Source organism: Lactuca virosa, chromosome 2 (assembly GCF_052849685.1).
Source record: "Lactuca virosa cultivar CGN04683 chromosome 2, Lactuca_virosa_CGN04683_v6, whole genome shotgun sequence".
NCBI classification, from domain to species: Eukaryota; Viridiplantae; Streptophyta; class Magnoliopsida; order Asterales; family Asteraceae; genus Lactuca; species Lactuca virosa.
Window position 1 is genome coordinate 236,495,503 of NC_136427.1, and position 16,891 is coordinate 236,512,393.

At 37.8% G+C, this 16,891-nt stretch overlaps 3 pseudogenes; all 3 read left to right on the forward strand.

The window, feature by feature from the left end:
- The first annotated feature begins 259 nt into the window (after positions 1-259).
- Positions 260-1,271, forward strand: LOC145158300 (protein ANTAGONIST OF LIKE HETEROCHROMATIN PROTEIN 1-like; annotated as a pseudogene).
- Positions 1,272-5,346: 4,075 nt separating this feature from the next.
- On the forward strand, positions 5,347-14,697 carry LOC145156872 (ABC transporter B family member 15-like; annotated as a pseudogene).
- Positions 14,698-15,257: 560 nt separating this feature from the next.
- On the forward strand, positions 15,258-16,514 carry LOC145158301 (ABC transporter B family member 15 pseudogene; annotated as a pseudogene).
- Positions 16,515-16,891: the final 377 nt, after the last annotated feature.

Consider the following 16,891-nt stretch of genomic DNA (forward strand, 5'->3'; position numbering starts at 1 on the left):
TACGATGTCATCATCATCCTCAGATGATTCTGCTTCTGAATTCATAATCAACCATCTCACAAGTAATTCTACATTTCAACTATATAAGGAGCTAAAATGCTTGGAAGCAGAACAGTCAGATGCTGAAAGTTCAAGACGTCCTCGGCAAAGTCGAAGATATATAGATAGAAATCATGAAGAAGAGCATAAACGTCTTTGGAAAGATTATTTCGATGAGCATCCTGTTTTCCCACCTCAAACGTTTAGACGAAGATTTCGAATGAGGCGAGAACTATTTGTTCAAATAGTTAACGGTATCTCTAACCATTCTATTTATTTTCAGCAAAGAAAAGATGTTTTAGGAAACAATGGTCTTTCCCCTTTACAAAAATGCATTGTTGTATGGCACAACTAGTGACCTCTTTGATGAATACATACAAATTGGTGAATCAACTTCAATCGAATGTCTACAAAACTTTTTTTGATGTGTGAATGAGGTTTATTCAAGCCATTATTTGAGAAAACCTAATGCTAATGACATCCAAAATTTAGTACAAAAACATTCAGAAAAGCACGGGTTTCCTGGTATGCTTGGAAGTATTGATTGCATGCATTGGCCTTGGAAAAATTGCCCTGTTGCATGACAAGGTCAATATACTCGAGGTGATCAAGGTTGTCCAACAATTATGTTGGAAGCAGTTGCATCACTAGACCTTTGGATATGGCATGCATATTTTGGGGTTGTCGGGTCTAACAATGACATTAATGTACTTAACCAGTCACCGTTATTCAATGATGTATTACAAGGTTATGCTCCTGAATGCAATTTTACTGTTAATAGAAGAACATACACAAAAGGATATTATCTTGCAGATGGTATATATCCTGAATGGGCTACAATGGTTAAAAGTTTTCCACATCCGGCTGACCCAAAAAGGATCAAGGTTAAAGAAATGCAAGAGGCTGCAAGAAAGGATGTGGAGAGAGCATTTGGTGTTCTTCAATCTCGTTGGGCAATTGTACGAGGTCCAGCAAGATCTTGGCAACTTAAAAACATAAAGGATATAATGTATACATGCATTATATTACATAATATGATCGTAGAAAATGAAGGAAATGCAATTAGTAATTGGTCAGATGATGTTGATCCTCCTATACGTGTGAATCGAGGACCTGTCGAAGAAGTTCAGTATCAAATTCAAAGAAACTCTGAACTACGTGATAATGCAGTACATCATGCTCTTCGACATGATTTAATGGAGCATATTTGGGAACGTTTTATTAATATGTAATATCACTATGTTGTATTATAATAAATAAGATGTTATCTTTTTAAAATGTTTTTAAGATTTATATATTTTTCTATTGTTTAGAATAAAAAATATGAACTAACTTAATAAATTAAATTATTGGAATATAAAATAAAATAAAGTATTATATATATATATATATATATATATATATATATATATATATATATATATATATATATATATATAGTTTGTTTATTGCAAAAAAAAATATTAAATATTACTTTCTATATAAATTGAGAAAAAAAACAAAAAAAAATAAAGAAAAAATAAGTTTTTATAATAAATTGAGAAAAAAAAACCATACCACCGTTGAATGGGATTAAACCTCCCATTCAATCAACCCACTCCACAATGCTTTGTATATTCATTCAATGTTAAGATTTACGGAGTCTTGAACAAATTGACAAGTTCCTAAAAGTTCAAGGGCCATAAATGAAACTTGGAAATATTAAACAATTGAATATGAAATGGACGATGCAATTATGGAGCACACCTTTTGAATTCATTTGTTGGACTGTCAAAGTTTTGGACGGCAAATAATTGGACGGTGGAAAAAATTGTCAAACACATGCATGAGAATTATTTTTTCAAACTATGCGGCAATCTTGTGCATATTGCGGCTCACAAATATACCTATATATATGCATGTATGTTTTGCATATTTTGTGTGCAAAAACTTGAGAGAAAATCAAATGTAGAGTGTCAAGCCAATTGTAATCTTGTGAGTTTTAATAAAATTCTCTAGTTGCAACCCGTGGACGTAGGATTTACACCGAATCCGAACCACGTAAAATCCTTGTGTTCTTTATTGCTTTATTTTCTCGTTTCGTTTGTGAGTGTGTGATAGTGTTTCCGCTGCGTGTACCCTGTCTCAATTCCTAACAATTGGTATCAGAGCCTGGTTAGCGAGGTTTTGGAGGGTACGATCGTTTTTTCTGTCACACACGAGTGTACCTAATTTTTTTTTTTTGTTTGCCGTAATGGCTGAAGACAAGGTTATAATCGAAAGGTTCAATGGTTCTGATTTTAGCTGGTGGAAAATGCAATTAGAAGCATTGCTATGTCAGAAAGACTTGGACGTGGTACTCGGAGACAAACCGGAGAAAATGGAAAAAGCTGCTGAAGATGCGTGGAACTCAAAGGACAAGAAAGCCAAGGCGGTTATTACATTGTCGTTGACGAAGAGCGTTGCTTTCAACATCATGAATGAAACCACGGCGCGTGGTATGATGGAGGCTCTTTCAAATATGTATGAGAAACCATCGGCGGCTAACAAGGTGTTCTTGATGAAGGAGATGTTCACTACAAGGATGAATGAGGAAGGCTCAGTTACGGTTCACATTAACAATCTAAATTCAATTTTGTCCAGATTATCATCTGTGGGAATTAAATTTGATAATGAGACTCAAGCTTCGCTGCTACTAGCTTCTCTACCTGATAGCTGGTCCGGAACAGTTATTTGTTGTTACAAGTTCCGTGGGGACCAGTGGTATGACTTTTGAAGGGGTTAGAGATTTGGTTCTAGGCGAGGATATCAGACGCAAGAATCAAGGTGGATCTTCCTCTTCTGATTTATTAAATGTCGGAAGAGGTAGAGGGAATAGCAGGAATAGTGGGAGCAGTGGGAGTCGGGGAAAAAGTTCTTCTAGAACTTTGAAGAATGTGAAATGTTGGAACTGTCAAGAAGTGGGACATGTTAAGAGTCAATGTCCAAAGAAAGAATTGAACATTGCTGATGCTGAGAATTTTTCTGGGGATGATGCATTGTTACTCAGTATGGAAAGTTCTGTGGACTCTTGGGTCATGGATTCAGGGGCTTCGTTTCACGCCATGGACAACGGGGAAACGATGGTGAATCTAAAAGAAGGAGATTTTGGGAAGGTACGATTGGCAAATGACGAGATGCTTCAAGTAACGGGCATGGGAGATATTGATCTAGTTACTTCATTAGGAACTACATGGAGCCTGAAGAATGTCAGGGTTATTCCGGAGCTGAAGAAAAAATTGATTTCTGTTGGTCAGCTGGATAAACAAGGACTGGAAGTAAGGTTTGGTGGTGGTAAATGGATGGTGGTCAATGGTAATTCGGTGATTGCTCAAGGTTTGAAGCGTGGGTCATTGTATATGGTTGAGGTACCTGCTGAGGGAAGTATGACCATCCCGATTAAGCAAAACAAAATCTGGTTCGCTAAATCTACTGCTAAGAGAGTTCATTTTGCAAACATGAATTCTGGAGCCAAGGGGATGTTAGCTGAACGAGTCAGAAATTCTAAACCATTCAGGGGATTCTGTGACAGTGGGAGCACGGGGTGTGTCCCGGGTACAGTTACAAAGAGCTGTTGGGTTTTGAAGACTAAGACTGGAAAATTCTCTCTTGTTGGAAGTTTGCAAAGTTTGGAGATTGTTAGTGGTCCTCGGTGTATCTCTGGATCTGGTGGAGTGTCCAAACCGGTTGAGACAGAGGATGAGTCGGTGGTGGGATTAGCCACGACTGAGTTGGAGCTAGTGGGAGCTTCAACTGGCCCTTCTAGTACTTGAAGATGAGGGGCGGCTGCAATTAGAGAAATCAGACTAAGTTTTAGCTTGTTCTTTGAAACTGGAAGCTTGAAGGACTTGGTTGTTTTTTAAGATTACTGGAGTAATTGAGAGTTGAATGGCGGAGAAAGACTAATTTGTTCAAGTCTCCAAGTGGGAGATTGTTAAAATTTATGGAGTCTTGAACAAATTGACAAGTTCCTAAAAGTTCAAGGGCCATAAATGAAACTTGGAAATATTAAACAATTGAATATGAAATGGACGATGCAATTATGGAGCACACCTTTTGAATTCATTTGTTGGACTGTCAAAGTTTTGGACGGCAAATAATTGGACGGTGGAAAAAATTGTCAAACACATGCATGAGAATTATTTTTTCAAACTATGCGGCAATCTTGTGCATATTGCGGCTCACAAATATACCTATATATATGCATGTATGTTTTGCATATTTTGTGTGCAAAAACTTGAGAGAACATCAAGTGTAGAGTGTCAAGCCAATTGTAATCTTGTGAGTTTTAATAAAATTCTCTAGTTGCAGCCCGTGGACGTAGGATTTACACCGAATCCGAACCACGTAAAATCCTTGTGTTCTTTATTGCTTTATTTTCTCGTTTCGTTTATAAGTGTGTGATAGTGTTTCCGCTGCGTGTACCATGTCTCAATTCCTAACATTCAACTGCCACATAAGCCTTTTTTTCTCATTAAACTCTCCATTGAATAACCATTGGAGATGGCCTAAGACTTCGTTGTCGTGTTTTTCGGTAAACTTTAATTTATAAATCAAAACATTTTTTTTTCTCTTCTTAAACAAAAAATAAAACTTGTCTTTTCTATAAAATAAGAGCAAAGTAACTTTTCAATATATAAAAAAACTAGTAATATTTTATAAAACTAATAACCATTATTTTATGAAAATAGTTATCTTATATGAATGATTTACCCACTTCAATATTTCAAAATATATTGGAAAATGCTATCATTTGAGATTATTATGATAAATAATAATCTACATTTCGATGTTTTTGCATGCTTCACGAGGTGATCACTTGTCACGTTATATCTCCGATTTGATATCAAAATAATGATCAATTTGTTGACGTGTAAAAAAAAGGAAAAATACAAAATAAACTTGTTATTTATGGTCAAAATTAAAATAAGTTATTAAATTAAGTGGTTTTTAGTTGGGAAAAAAAAAACGCACTTCATCATGGTAACCTTCTAAGAGACAATTAGATGTCACTGTGTGATTTTTTCAAAATATTATGCTTTTAATAGAAAAAATATAATGTTTAAGCAGTAAAAACACAACAAAATATAGTGGGTTTTGTCGATTTAGCTTTTTTCACAAACATTGTTAAATCTATCCATATTTTATCTAAAAAAGTCGAAAATAACCTCTCTTTTTTTTTTTTTTTTTAAATCACCGACTACCCTATTACAAATATATGCATTTTAATGAACATTCCGCTTGCCTTGTGCAGCTTTCACTCTGGACAGGCTCAGAACTTCTATCAATATGAGTAAACAGAGCAAAGTCAGCAGCAGTGGATCATTCCGATCGATTTTCATGCATGCCGACGCTGCCGACATGTTTCTGATGGCTCTTGGTTTCTTAGGTGCCGTCGGCGATGGAATTGTGGTGCCGACGACGCTTTATATCACCAGCACCATCATGAACAACATTGGCGACTCCCCTTCTTTTTCCCCGAATGTCTTAACTGACGAAATCAACATGGTCAATATCACATTAATAATATATCAATTAATTAGCGTCCAAGAACTAACTCTGTTTTAATTTCATGTCTACAGAATGCAGTATATCTTTGTTTCATGGCTATCGGAAAATGGATAGCATGTTTTCTTGGTAGGTTCTGCTCCATTTCCATTTCCTTTCATTCCTATCAAAACAGAGATAAATATACTCAACATAAAACTCATGAGTTTTGTTGCAGAGGGGTATTGCTGTGCAAGAACAGTAGAGAGGCAACCATCAAAGTTGAGGTCGGATTATTTGAAAGCGGTTTTAAGGCAAGAAGTGGCTTATTTCGATTTGAATGTTACAAGCACAGCAGAGATTATTACAAGTGTTTCCAGTGATAGTCTCATCATTCAAGAAGTCATTAGCCAAAAGGTACGTTATCCATGGTGATTCACTCAAAAAGGTTTGATTTAAAATGTAACTTCATGGGGAAGCAAATTTACAAAAATGCAGGTGCCAATGTTTGTGATGTATGTGTCGCTTTTTTCTGGGGCATATGTTGTGTCTTTTATGATGCTATGGAGGCTAGCGATTGTTGCGCTTCCATTTGTTATTGTTTTCTTTATACCTGGTTTGATTTATGGGAGGGTTCTGATGAGGTTATCAAGAAAGATCAGGGAGGAGTATAATAAGGCTGGTGTGGTGGCAGAACAGGCGATTTCTTCCGTGAGGACTGTTTATTCTTTTGTGGGTGAAAATAAGACGATAACAGAGTACTCTGATGCTCTTGAAGGAAGTGTGAAGTTGGGATTAAAGCAGGGTTTGGCTAAAGGAATAGCGATTGGCAGCAATGGTGTGTATGCAATCTGGTCTTTCTTGTGTTGGTATGGTAGTAGGATGGTAATGTATCATGGAGCAAGAGGAGGAACTGTGTTTGCTGTTGGAGCTCTCATTACTCTTGGTGGAATGTAAGTTTCTTTGTTTCCACTTCCTCCTCAGTCCTCTCTAACAATATTCTATTTTTTACACCAACTATACATTTTATGCAAAATGAAATTTTCAATTATATTCTTTTTTAAGATAATTAATTGCAGTGGCGAATCTAGAACAAAAAATCACGTGGTTCATAAATTAAGTGAGGCCAATAAAAAAAAATCAACAACACTTTTGGGGTCGGGTCGGGTCGGCTCATGTACCTTAAAAGAACTGAATCAGTTCAATCGGCTCATGTACCTTGTGCCACTGATTAAAAAATTTAAAAAACCGATTGAAATATAACTGAAAAATATGTACGATTTAACGAAAAACTAGTTGATTATTAGTCCATTGATAAAGCGGCGAACGGAGAGTGAGAGTATTTGGCATGTGGGCTTTTATTTTATTAGAACAACTTATTTATTTATTAATATTTTGAGAGTGCCGATTAAGAGTGGTTCACTTTTTGTTATCAATCTCATAATTTAAAATAACAAATTGCCTTAATAATTTATATATTTCTCTTTTTAAAATGGTTTTTTAAGAAAAAATTTTAAAAAACAAACTCAAGGTATGTCCTTTATTTTTTCTAAGATAGTTCCTAATTTTTCTAGTGTATAAATTCTAAATGAAATTGAGAACTTAGGTAGGTCCTAGCATATGGTGGATACGCTATGATGGATACGCCCCTGATTAATTGTAAGGGTAACCACTTATACGTTTTGTCACTAAACTTATTTTTGTGTTCGATATACCATTGAACTTGTTTAAACTGTTCAAAAATACCAATATAACCGGGTATAATTAGCTTTGTAAATTTCTGGCCATCTTTGATGTTTCTGGTGGTCATCTTCTCAGGCAAAGCATGGAGTTTCAGTATGAGTTTTCCGGCCATCTTTGATTTCTCAGGCAAAGCATGGATTTTTAGGAGAATTTCTAAAAGTCTTTATGAAATCGAAATGCTTTCTGAAAATGAATTTGTGGATGTGTGAGGCCCTGAGTTTTTGAGAATTGAAACCCTTTCTTGAGTTCCTGAAGTTGTTTTCTTGATATTGTTCTTGATTACCCGATAAACAAAATCCATATCTTGAAAAACTAGGAATGAGAAACACTAAGTCATAATGTTCTTAAGATTTTTACAAATAGTCCTTCTATTTCCTAACAATTTAAGTTCAATGGCCATTTGCACCCTTTTTACTATATTTTAATGTGAAAAATAAAGATATATTTGAGATGGTTTTATGGGTGTGATACCTTATTTACAATTTTACATTACACTTGCATATCATTTTGGTATAAAATATGGATTTTAAGAATAACCTAATAAATTCAATAATGACAGATCATTAGGTTCTGGATTATCGGACTTGAGGTACTTCACGGATGCAATGGCTGCCAGTGAGCGTATAAGAGAAGTGATCAAAAGAGTTCCGGAAATTGATTCAGACAACATGGAAGGGGAGATATTACAACAAGTCTCCGGAGAAGTTGAATTCAAGAACGTAAAGTTTGCGTACCCATCAAGGCCGGAATCAATGATATTCAAAGACTTCAACTTAAAAGTTCCAGCAGGGAAGACGGTGGCGTTGGTAGGTGGGAGTGGATCTGGTAAATCGACTGTGATTGCATTGTTGCAGAGGTTTTATGATCCTCAAGGAGGAGAGATTTGTGTAGATGGGGTGAGAATTGACAAGCTTCAACTAAAATGGCTAAGATCACAAATGGGGTTGGTGAGTCAGGTGTTAGGATCGAGACACTTAACACACGACTCTAAACACACACACAGCTCACGAAAAACAAGAACACAAGGATGAACACGAGGGATTTAACGTGGTTCGGTCCTTCTCCGACCTACGTCCACCGGTAACTAGGAATTTACATTTCTTGGTGCTAATCTGCACTCTTTCTGTGTTACACTAGATACAAGTTTTACAAATGAAAGGAAGAAGCCTATTTATAATATTTTGAGTCGTAAGCCTTTTCTTCCATTCACATACATGTGAAATTGATAAGGCCACCATTGTTGAAATTCTGCAGTCGTAACAATTTTTCCATGTTCACATGAGAGTCCTTGTTTCCTGCCACTTCTTTTGACTAACCCAATGGCTTCACACTCAACAATCTCCCACTTGAAGCCACGAAACAATCTTCACCATTGCTTCAACTGTGTATCTGTATTTCTGTAAAAACTTTTGATCTTGACTCCTTCCTAGTTACCCTGGCCTTCTCTTCAATTTACCTGAAGGCTAGTTGAAGCTTCCGTTAGCTCCAACACATCAGTCATGGCTAAGTCTGCCACTGAACTGTTCTCTGTCTCCACCGGCTCCCACTGAAATGAACTGCCCGATCCTGGAACATCCTGAGAACAAACGACACTCTCCATGTGAAGCAGATAATCTGGAGAGACTTTTACAGATGGAATACTGGTTCTCTTAACCCACTGTGTTCTGGGTATTCTAGCTGAAACAAAGCCCATGCTCCCACTGCTATGAATGCCCTTGACTGGTTTTTCTGAACCGTTCCAAACACGTTCAACCTGAATCTGACCTGTGACTCTGGGTTTGCCATCTGCAAAGCAAACCTTCTTCTGTCCACAAGACTCTATGAACCGGATTTTGTTTTTCTTCTGAACTGGGACGGTTACTCCCTCAGACGGTAAACTGACCATATATAATGAACCCCTCTTATATCCACGAGCGATCACAAGATTTACTTTGATAACCTTCCACTGCCCATTCATGAACTTAACCTCGTGTCCCTGTTCATCCAACTGCCCAACAGAAATCAACTGTTTCTTCAGACTTGGAATTACCCGGACATCCTTCAAAGTCCATGGACCAACTGGAGTCTTCAAAACTAAGTCACCTATGCTCGTCACATCAAGAACCTCATCATTCGCCAGTCTTACCTTACCAAAATCTCCTTCTTTTAGATTCTGCAGTGCTTCACGGCTGTGGGTAGCGTGAAATGAAGCACCCGAATCCATAACCCAGGAATCCACATTGCTCTCCACACTACAGATCAAAACATCATCATCTGAATGGTCTACTGCAACGTTAACTTCTTTCTTGTCTTTTGGACATTGATTCCTGAAATGTCCAACCTCTTTACAGTTCCAACAAGTCACATCATTTCGAGTCCTCGACTGACTCCTTCTCCTGTTCCCGCTCCCACTACCTCTGTTATTTCTTCTACCTCTGACCGCATTCAATTGTTCACTTGATGATTCCCCGGAATTTCTTCGTCTGACGTCTTCGCCTAGAATTAAATCCCGAATTCCCTCAAAAGTGAGCTCTTTCGATCCTGCAGAACTAGTAACGGCTGTAACTGTTCCGGACCAACTGTCAGGTAATGATGATAACAGTAGTAAAGCTTGAACTTCGTCCTCAAATTTTATTCCCACTGACCCAAGTCTGGATAAAATCGAGTTCAAATTGTTGATGTGTACTGTAACTGAACTTCCTTCCCTCATCCTCGTGTTGACTAGTTCCCGAATCAGGAAGACTTTATTTGCTGCCGACGGCTTCTCGTACATATTAGACAATGCCTTCATAATTCCCATTGCCGAGGTCTCCTTCAAAATGTTGAAGGCAACATCCTTTGACAACGTCAGTCTAATAAATGCCTTGGCCTTCTTATCCAAAGTCTCCCAGTTTGCCTGTGTCATCACCTCCGGTTTTTCACCTAAAACTGCGTCCAAGTCTTTCTGCACGAGCAAATCTTCAATTTGCATCTTCCACCAACCAAAATCTTTCCCATCAAACTTCTCAATCTGAAGCTTATTGCTTTCTGCCATTTTCTGAAAGATTAGGGGCTAAACTGCAATTTTCTGAAAGTTCAGGGGCTAAACTGCAATTTTCTGAAAGTTCAGAGGCTAAACTGCAATTTTTCAAATCTGCTACAGTGTTGCTACAGTGTCGTCTTCTCCGGCGGAACTCCGGTCTACAGTGTCGTCTTCTCCGGCCAAACTGGTTTTTCGGTCACTATTCTGGTAACCTTTGACCGGCGATTTGGACGTCTTCCGGTGGTCAAAAAATTCAGAAAAAAATATTTTCGGAATCTTCGGAACGAGACCTTTCCAACGGTATACACCAAAATCGTTTTTGACGAAAAAAAAATTCGACCAAAAACTTAAAATCACCTTCTGGAGCTACAACCTTGCTCTGATACCACTTGTTAGGATCGAGACACTTAACACACGACTCTAAACACACACACAGCTCACGAAAAACAAGAACACAAGGATGAACACGAGGGATTTAACGTGGTTCGGTCCTTCTCCGACCTACGTCCACCGGTAACTAGGAATTTACATTTCTTGGTGCTAATCTGCACTCTTTCTGTGTTACACTAGATACAAGTTTTACAAATGAAAGGAAGAAGCCTATTTATAATATTTTGAGTCGTAAGCCTTTTCTTCCATTCACATACATGTGAAATTGATAAGGCCACCATTGTTGAAATTCTACAGCCGTAACAATTTTTCCATGTTCACATGAGAGTCCTTGTTTCCTGCCACTTCTTTTGACTAACCCAATGGCTTCACACTCAACATCAGGAGCCTGCTTTATTTGCGACATCCATTAAAGAGAACATACTTTTTGGCAAGGAAGATGCCACCATGGAAGAAGTCATTGAAGCCTCCAAAGCTGCAAATGCTCATAACTTCGTCTCTCAGTTGCCTCATACCTATGACACCCAGGTTGTTTTTATCCTTCCATCAAAACACACATAATGATACAAATATCAAACTAATTTGGAAATTAATTTAAATTTCAAACTTAAAATTCAATTTTTATATATGTTATTTTAATCAAGGAGGTGATTAATAGATTTTTACATTAACATACCGAATGTATGGATAAAAGTTTGGTTTAGGAAAAAGTTTTACTTTTGTATATAGATATGTTAAGGTTTTTTGTTTGTTCATGTGCCATCATGAATGTTAGGGAAATAGTTCTCTTATTGCGGATGTTATAAGTTATTTTCATATTTGTTATAAATAATAGGTGGGTGAAAGAGGAGTTCAGATGTCGGGTGGGCAAAAGCAAAGAATTGCAATTGCCCGTGCAATAATCAAGTCGCCCCGTATCCTTCTGTTGGACGAGGCCACAAGCGCACTCGACTCAGAATCAGAACGAATTGTTCACGACGCTCTTGACCGTGTTTCCGTTAGTCGAACAACCATCGTCATAGCTCATCGCCTTTCCACAATCAGAAACGCAGATGTTATAGTAGTGGTCCAAAATGGTCAGGTAGTCGAATCTGGCTCCCATGATCACCTCATTCAACTTGAAAACGGTTTCTACAAATCCCTAATTCGTCTCCAAGAAACCAAACAAAATGATGAACCCCATAATCCTTGTCCACCTGGACCTTCATCGGTCTCTTCAACATACGATGTCCATAAAACCAACGACATGGTTAGCCTTTTGAGTTCTGCAAACTCAGCCAACCACTGTGGAGTAGACAACTTAAGCTCACAGGTTAATAAGGTATTTCCAGTGCCATCCTTCAAGAGACTTTTTGCAATGAACATGCCTGAATTTAGGCAAGCGCTGTGTGGAAGCATGGCTGCGATTCTATTTGGTGCAGTTCAGCCAGTTTATTCTTTCGGATTGGGGTCGCTCATGATGAGATGAAGCACAAAACGATGATTTATTCACTGTGTTTTGCTGGTCTGGCAATTTTCACGATGGTTATCAACATCATTCAACATTACAGTTTTGCAGCCATGGGTGAGTACTTGACGAAGAGGGTCCGGGAAAAGATGTTGTCAAAGATACTCTCCTTTGAAATCGGGTGGTTAGATCAGGATGAAAATGCAACAGGAGCCATATGTTCGAGGCTTGCTAAAGATGCAAGTGTGGTATGTATTTTGTGATTATATTTATTATACATTAGGCATCTCCAACCCAACTCTATAAATAAAGCAAAACTATCGAAAGAGTAAACAATAGAGTACATGTTCTCTAATCCAGCTTTATTTTTTACCTATAAAAGTAGAGTTATGAATGGTATTATTCTAACATTGAAGCTACACTATTAATTTACACTATAAATATAGTTTTAAGTTTAAATTGTTATATTTGGTCCTTCAAGTTTAAATTTGTATATTTCTAATTTATTTAACTTGTTTAATTTGGAGTTTATATATTTTGATATTTTAAATATAATAATTCTTTCAAATGTATTTTAAATTTGTTTGTTTATATATATTTAGTAATATAAGTTATAGAGTTATTGTAACAAAATTATTTTATAAAAATTTATAAAAACCTTGTAATTGAAAGGTTATTTACGAAAATTAAAAAACTTGAACAGAAAAATATACTTGGAAAAAAAGTTGGTTAAGAGATGAATAGCTTTATATTATACTCTATAAAATGTATACAAAATTTAAAGTATAGTCGGAGTTTTTAAAAATGCGAAGAGAACCTTGCATAAAACGAGACTGACTTGCAAAATAAAAGGTGTCAAAGCACTATGGTTCTGTTTGTGTCAAGTCAATTTTTATTCTATTATAGGCTGTCAGTTTTTATTAGAACATTATTTTTTATTAGAGTAAATGACCGAGAGAGTATGTCAACAATGATTTTGTAGGTGAGATCTTTGGTGGGTGATCGATGCGCACTTCTGATTCAGACGTCCTCTGCTGTAACAGTTGCTTTCACATTGGGATTGGTGATCTCGTGGAGACTAGCGTTAGTTATGATTGTTGTTCAACCGATTGTAATTATGTGCTTCTATAGCAAACGAGTTTTGTTAAAGAACATGTCACAAATAGCCATGAAAGCACAAGAAAAAAGTAGCAAGCTCGCAGCCGAAGCTGTCTCGAATCTGCGCACTGTCACTGCCTTTTCATCACAAACACGAATCCTCAAAATGCTCCAAGAGACCCAAAAAGCACCAATACGTGAAAGCATCAGGCAAGCTTGGTATGCTGGATTTGGGCTTGCCTTTTCTCAAAGCCTTATGCCATGTATATGGGCTCTAGACTTTTGGTACGCTGGGATATTAATCCGTGATGGTCAACTTGGCGACAAAGCACTTTTCCAGACATATATTATCTTAGTGAACACCGGCAAGGTGATTGCGGATGCCGGGACCATGACAAACGATTTAGCCAAAGGGACTGATGCGGTGCAGTCTGTGTTTGCGGTTTTGGATCGTAACTCCTTAATAGAGCCTGAAGATCTTGATGGTGAGAAGCCTGAGATCATTACAGGCCACGTAGAGATACACGATGTGGACTTTGCATATCCTTCTCGGCCTGACATCATGATCTTTAGAGGATTCTCAATTGATATTGAGGCCGGGAAATCAATTGCATTGGTGGGACAAAGTGGGTCTGGGAAATCGACAATTATTGGGTTAATCGAGCGTTTTTACGACCCAATGAAAGGAGTTGTGAAAGTGGATGGAAGAGATATAAGGTTGTACCATTTAAGAACTTTGAGGAAATATATCGCACTTGTGAACCAAGAGCCCGCGTTATTTGCTGGTACTATACGTGAAAACATCATATACGGGGCTTCCGGGGAAGTTAATGAATCAGAGGTCATCGAGGCTGCCAAAGCAGCCAATGCTCATGATTTCATAGCGGTTTTGAAAGATGGATATGCCACGCAATGCAGTGACCGAGGGGTACAACTCTCAGGAGGACAAAAACAACGTGTTGCAATCGCCCGTGCCATATTGAAAAACCCAACAATTTTGTTACTAGATGAAGCCACAAGTGCATTAGATAGTCAATCAGAGAAAGTAGTACAAGATGCATTGGAGCGAATGATGGTGGGGAGGACTAGTGTGGTGGTGGCCCACCGCTTGAGTACCATACAAAGTTGTAACACAATCGCGGTTTTGGAGAAAGGGAAGGTGGTCGAGAAAGGGAACCATAGTTCGTTGTTAGCGAAAGGGTTGAGTGGAGCTTACTACTCGTTGGTTAGTCTTCAAGAGCCTAATTCTCCTTAACATAAAGATTAACTAAAACTTGGTGGAAAAGTGAAGGGGTTTTACTTAGAAGATTGCAAGTGTTGAAGTAAACAATTTTGATGTGTTTTGTGAAATTTGAAGATGTTGTATACTTGCTAGGAATTAAGGTTTGTTAAGCATATCATTTGTAAGGCTGAAATGATAAGTAGTTGATATACTTGTAACTCAAAATACGTCAAATAATCCTAGTTGGTCGTTTTACCGTGTAAATGTTTAGAAATCCCTATGACTTCATGAATACACGTATACATAGGTGATATTCTAGCCAAATTATTGTCTAAAAGATTATTATTCGTGTATGCTATGAATTGTTTCGAAATCCCTATGGCTTCAAGAGAGGTGGTCTTTTATTGATATTAATAAAATCATCTATGTTTGTGTCATGTTGACACAATTTGCACAATCTTACCCGATTAGAAATGATCTAAATGGTGTAATTAAAAAAAGGGAAAAGACATAGGAATAGTTTAAATAGAGGAAAAGACATACGAAAGTAATAAACTTTGTCCTTCATACAAAAGAGATCATTAGACAAGAGGGAGTGGGCTTCGGCCCTTGCCGCACTTGAGTGCCACATCAGCAGGAACACCACCCCCTGGGTGTGGTAGGGGGTGCAGTGCGGCATTCCAAGGGAGCACTCCTTCAAACAATGTGATTAGTTATTTTTTTGTACCTCCTTCTGATTGGTCCTTTTTATTTATTAAAACAAAAATAATAATAATAAATACCCAAGTGTGGCACTACTCATTGGGTGTGGTATGAAACCACACTTTTGTAGTAAAGCTTGGTATGCTGGATTTGGGCTTGCCTTTTCTCAAAGCCTTATGCCATGTATATGGGCTCTAGACTTTTGGTACGCTGGGATATTAATCTGTGATGGTCAACTTGGCGCCAAAGCACTTTTCCAGGCATATATTATCTTAGTGAACACCGGCAAGGTGATTGCGGATGCCGGGACCATGACAAACGATTTAGCCAAAGGGACTGATGCGGTGCGGTCTGTGTTTGCGGTTTTGGACCGTAACTCCTTGATAGAGCCTGAAGATCTTGATGGTGAGAAGCCTGAGATCATTACAGGCCACATAGAGATACACGATGTGGACTTTGCATATCCTTCTCGGCCTGACATCATGATCTTTAGAGGATTCTCAATTGATATTGAGGTCGGGAAATCAACTGCATTGGTGGGACAAAGTGGGTCTGGGAAATCGACCATTATTGGGTTAATCGAGCGTTTTTACGACCCAATGAAAGGAGTTGTGAAAGTGGATGGAAGAGATATAAGGTTGTACCATTTAAGAACTTTGAGGAAATATATCGCACTTGTGAACCAAGAGCCCGCGTTATTCGCTGGTACTATACGTGAAAACATCATATACGGGGCTTCCAGGGAAGTTAATGAATCAGAGGTCATCGAGGTTGCCAAAGCAGCCAATGCTCATGATTTCATAGCGGTTTTGAAAGATGGATATGCCACGCAATGCAGTGACCGAGGGGTACAACTCTCAGGAGGACAAAAACATCGTGTTGCAATCGCCCGTGCCATATTGAAAAACCCAACAATTTTGTTACTAGATGAAGCCACAAGTGCATTAGATAGTCAATCAGAGAAAGTAGTACAAGATGCATTGGAGCGAATGATGGTGGGGAGGACTAGTGTGGTGGTGGCCCACCGCTTGAGTACCATACAAAGTTGTAACACAATCGCGGTTTTGGAGAAAGGGAAGGTGGTCGAGAAAGGGAACCATAGTTCGTTGTTAGCGAAAGGGTTGAGTGGAGCTTACTACTCGTTGGTTAGTCTTCAAGAGCCTAATTCTCCTTAACATAAAGATTAACTAAAACTTGGTGGAAAAGTGAAGGGGTTTTACTTAGAAGATTGCAAGTGTTGAAGTAAACAATTTTGATGTGTTTTGTGAAATTTGAAGATGTTGTATACTTGCTAGGAATTAAGGTTTGTTAAGCATATCATTTGTAAGGCTGAAATGATAAGTAGTTGATATACTTGTAACTCAAAATACGTCAAATAATCCTAGTTGGTCGTTTTACCGTGTAAATGTTTAGAAATCCCTATGACTCCATGAATACATGTATACATAGGTGATATTCTAGCCAAATTATTGTCTATAGATTATTATTCGTGTATGCTATGAATTGTTTCGAAATCCCTATGGCTTCAAGAGAGGTGGTCTTTTATTGATATTAATAAAATCGTCTATGTTTGTGTCATGTTGACACAATTTGCACAATCTTACCCGATTAGAAATGATCTAAATGGTGTAATTAAAAAAGGGGAAAAGACATAGGAATAGTTTAAATAGAGGAAAAGACATACGAAAGTAATAAACTTTGTCCTTCATACAAAAGAGATCATTAGACAAGAGGGAGTGGGCTT